Consider the following 5,000-nt stretch of genomic DNA (forward strand, 5'->3'; position numbering starts at 1 on the left):
TGTGTGTGTGTGTGTGTGTGTGTGTGTGTGTGTGTGTGTGTGTGTTGTGTGTGTGTGTTGTGTGTGTGTGTGTGTGTGTGTGTGTGTGTGTGTGTGTGTGTGTGTGTGTGTGTGTGTGTGTGTGTGTGTGTGTGTGTGTGTGTGTGTGTGTGTGTGTGTGTGTGTGTGTGTGTGTGTGTGTGTGTGTGTGTGTGTGTGTGTGTGTGTGTGTGCGAGCGCGCGCGGGAGGGGCGGGTGTTGGACTGTGGGTGGGTGAGGGTGGATGTGGATGGGTGTGGATGAGTGTAGGTGTCACTGTGTTTGCATCCACTTATTAATACTACGTTAACATTAACTATGGACTCAACGACTGCTTTCTGACATATAGTTTAGACTACTAAAAACTATTTTTTCGAATTAATACAGTTTTCATTGCTAAATATATCGTGTGTATTTGGGTTTAAGTGATAGTTTATGTGATAATACAGCTTAAATCAGGAATGCAAATGTTGTTTGTTCTGCGATGTATTTCTATAACGAGTTACATCTATTTATTCTCTCGCTACATCTACTAGTTCCACTTAGACGAAGAAAATCAACTGCCGTCAGCCGGAATAGATATATGTTATTGTTAGTTGAGACCTATTATCTCTTTAATTGGAGAAAATCGCCCGGCGGCTTTCAGTATAAGAGAAGAATTAAGCATCGAAAGCATACTTTGCTTTGTGCAAAGACCCCATAAAGATGGTTCGGGCACTACATGAGAATGGGCCAACATCGAATCCCCAAAAAGTGGTATACGTGGACTCCTAACACCGAAAGACCTACAGGCAGACCTCGGAAATATTGACGAGACACTTCCCCAAAGAATTTCTTCCCTGGATGATGTACTTCTACAAGAAAACTAACTAGACAGAGAAGGCTGGAAAGGAAATCAACTGACAGGCCTATAAGCCGACCAGGAGATTGGTGAAGAAGATATTTAGCACAAATGACGAGTCGTTATAAGCAATGGGAGGGTTATTGTGACTCGGGCATGTTCCTTAACTCAATCTCTTTCTATGGAGTGAAGACCTCTCAGTAACTTAAATCCGATTCGAGTTAACAATAATAAATTCTATGAAATATGTATATTATCACTTTCCTTCATTCTTTATTATTCACATTATTTGTTATCTTTATTGGTTTGTTTGTTTGTATACTTTTGCACCTAAGCTTGCTTTGAACTCAAGGGTCTCTTGTGAATATACTTCGAGATGTTTTTAACCTTTCACTGAGGCAGGTGTTCCTAAAGTAGTGCCTCGATACCTTTATGGAGTATCCAATCCTGTTCATGGGGGTATCCAAAGAAACATTATGGAGGAAATATTGAATAAATAATTTCGTTTGCAATTATATTTTAGTTGTCTTTTTACTGGAAATAAGAATAAAGAGTCCCTAGATTTTAGCTGTTTGTTCATAGCCGTACTCTTTCCTCTCTCTCTTTCTTTCTTATTTTAGGTAAAGTAAATTAAAAGTTGAATGTCGTGAGCAATAGGCTAATATTGGGGTATCAGGTTAGCATGGATTTGAACTTTGGGGTATCGGGGCTGAAAAGATTTAGGAACTAATGCATCTTCCTTTCTTCTGAATAAGAATATTGACTTTACCAAAATAAAATACAAAAGACAAAGTGCTTTACTGTAGTGATGAACACCGAAAGAGTGACCAGTTTCATAAGTTCTTGAAGAAATCATGGGTCACAAGATGTATACCTACCGCAACAGATATCATTAATAGTAACATACAGCAGATACCATCGTAGCTGAGTGCGTTCGCCACTCAAGGGCATCTACATTTTTTTTATTCATGATACTTCTGATATTTGCATGAACACTGTGCATGACAATGAACATGAAAGCGACAAAAAAACTATGATAATGTACTTGATAATAATGTCGGTAATTACTGTTGTCGAAAGCCTCTCCATCAGCGTTGTCCTCTACCGATGACATCTCTAATCCAATGTTTCCATGGTCCCTCCCCTTGGTAATGCTATCATCAAGCGAGTATTTACTGCCAACCGACAGTACGAAAACAAACTGGCAGCTTTTTATTCTAGGAGACAGTCATATGCATGCGATGGCCAATACCCAGCATTGGGGAATGTATGATACACATCAGCATGATGAAACATGCTGTCCTCGTAGCTTCATCATGCTAGAATAACTGATATTATCTCGTAGGAACTTGACAAAGTTTGTCCTTACCAATGTTGCTAAACAGTTGTTTTGTGGTTTTCCAATCTCGTTAGTACTAACATCAGAAGGGAAAAAAAGCGGCGCAGCGAAGAAGAATAAGGAGTAAAAGAAGCAAGAAAGGGGGAGGGGCAAGAGATGAAAAAGGAGGAGGAGGAGGACGAGGAAAATTTGAAAGAGTTAAAGGAGGAGGAGCAGGGAGAGATAGAGAAAGAAAAAGATGTGGAGTAGGGTAAGTAGGAAGAAGAAGAGGAGGAGGAGGAGGAGGAGGAGCGAAGAAAAAGGATGTGAAGAAGTAAGAAATGAACGAGGAAAAAGAGAGAAGGAGGAGGAGGTGATTCATGTTATGATTTATGAATTGAATTCACTCTAGATAACAGAACTAGTGATAGTAGTAGTGATAATAGTAGTAGCAGCAGCAGCAGCAGCTGCAGTAGTAGTAGTAATAGTAGTAGTAGTAGTAGTAGTAGTAGTAGTAGTAGTAGTAGTAGTAGTAGTAGTAGTAGTAGTAGTAGTAGTAGTAGTAGTAGTAGTAGTAATAGTAGTAGTAGAAGTAGTAGTAGTAGTAGTAGTAGTAGTAGTAGTAGTAGAAATATAGTAGTAGTAGTAGTAGTAGTAGTAGTAGTAGTAGTAGTAGTAGTAGTAGTAGTAGTAGTAGTAGTAGTAGTAGTAGTAGTAGTAGTAGTAGTAGTAGTAGTAGTAGTAGTAGTAGTAGTAGTAGTAGTAGTAGTAGTAGTAGTAGTAGTAGTGGCAATACTAGTAGTAGCAATACTAGTAGTAGTAATAATAACAGTAATAGTAATAGTAAAATAGGCAGGAAAAAAAGGAAAAGAAAAGAAACGAGGAGGAGGAGGAGGAGGAGGAGGAGGAGGAGGAGGAGGAGGAGGAGGAGAGGAGGAGAAGAAAAGAAAAAAGCTATGATCTATTCAGTCTCACTGCTATTATTGAGGGCCTTCACCATACACTGGTTACAGCTTGTTCTTAGCTCCTTACGTACCGGAAGGTGCTTATTTAGTTTTGTATCAATTTAGATGATTTTATTCATTTATATAATACAGTTTCAATAGGAAGTGTTTTCAATCTACCTCAGTTTGCATATCCAGTAACTCTGGCTATGTATTACTTTATTCCAGATAACGCTAAGAAATAAGTTAACGTTAGTAATCAAAAGATTATTTGGCTTTGTGGCCAAAAATGTACAGAATGATATCGTCTAGTAACATATACAGTAACTCTGGTTATGTATTATCTTAGTCTAGCTAACTCTAAGAAATAAGTTAACGTTAGTGATCAAATGATTACTTGGCTTTTGGGCCAAAAATGTACAGAATGATATCGTCTCGAAACAGTCAAAAGTAATTAAAGGAGTGGCTTTGTAAAGAACTGAGGAGATTTCTGTCTCAACATCTACTGAAACTCCTTATCACTCGCCTTTTTTCATTTTTAAGTAAACGTTTTTGACTTTCATCGCTCCAGTAACTACATGATCTCTTATTTGAAAGACGTTTATATTAAAGGACCTGGTTACTTTTGGTGACTGATATGGAAACGCAGTGTACAGATTTCATATTCATTTCGAGGCAAACATGGAACAAATTTGTTTAAATTTTGTGCGTACCCTAGCTTGAAGAGGGTCTCGGTGAATAAAAATCCCGTTTCGGCCGTGCTTGGCCAAAAACCGAATTTCACTATATGGTGCTTATGTCTTCATACATTTGCCACAACATAATCTATGAACTGAGACAGATATATACTAATTTACATTTTCTCCTTCCTTCAGTATTGTTTCACAATAGAAAAATATCGGTTTGACCAACACTTTCCAGTAATCTGTCCTGGAAATGGAAAAGGTGAATGACAAAAAATCCCTCCAGTCAAGACGAAATTCCTCTCTTCTCTATGCATGGTAAGGACAATTCGCAACTACCCTAACGGAAAGACCCTCCAGATCATAAATTGTAATCATAGTCCCCACTTTCAGAACTAATACACGCCTGCACACGAACTTAAGCAGCAACTTTAACTTCCCCAGCCCCATAAACACTACTATTAACATTTCAAGCGCCATTACAGCTGGTGAAAGCATATTCGTTACTGTCAACGTTACACTAAAAAGAATCGCAACCAATGATGTTGCCTCTAAGAGGGCTCTCTCTCGGGAGTAACGGAGATTCTGTTCTCTAAAGTAGATGAAAAGTCGGTTTATGATACCTTAAGGCTCGGTGAACGTATATTTCTTCATCACTTCATTTCTCTCTGTGTTGATGCATGTTTATATTTCTATCTCAAATATCTTATATTATGCCATCTAATTTTTCCAAACGTAAAAGTGTTGTCAAACGTGGACGCAACTGAATTGTAGATATCAAAGAAGACACAAGAGTCTTATTAATATCCATATTACTCATCATTGCACTTATCATCATTCCTATTGGCACCAAAATAGACACAAGAGTATTATTCACACCCATATTCTTCACTAGCACCACATTTATCACCGTCATAATACTTGCACCAAAATAAGCTCCTCCATATCTTTTATCATCACCGTGTTTGTTACCATCCTGTTTGGCATCAAAATAAAAACTATATTCAAATCTATTTACATCACCATCACCACACTTTCACCAACACTTCTGACACCAAAATATACATCAAATTTTTACTCACACCTATATTTCTATCACTATCGCATTTATAAATATTGTCACCACAATAGATACATGGGAGTTATTGACTTCCATATTCTCCACCATCATTACATTTGTCACATCTACTACAAAC

At 37.8% G+C, this 5,000-nt stretch overlaps 1 pseudogene; it reads right to left on the bottom strand.

Annotated features, from left to right (window-relative positions):
* Positions 1-4,972, bottom strand: part of LOC143017554 (uncharacterized) — a 31,807-nt pseudogene extending 26,835 nt beyond the window's left edge.
* Between the last annotated feature and the right edge of the window lie 28 nt (positions 4,973-5,000).

This window comes from Oratosquilla oratoria, chromosome 32 (genome assembly GCF_046742065.1).
Source record: "Oratosquilla oratoria isolate Oo_2021 chromosome 32, ASM4674206v1, whole genome shotgun sequence".
In the NCBI taxonomy this organism is placed as follows: domain Eukaryota; kingdom Metazoa; phylum Arthropoda; class Malacostraca; order Stomatopoda; family Squillidae; genus Oratosquilla; species Oratosquilla oratoria.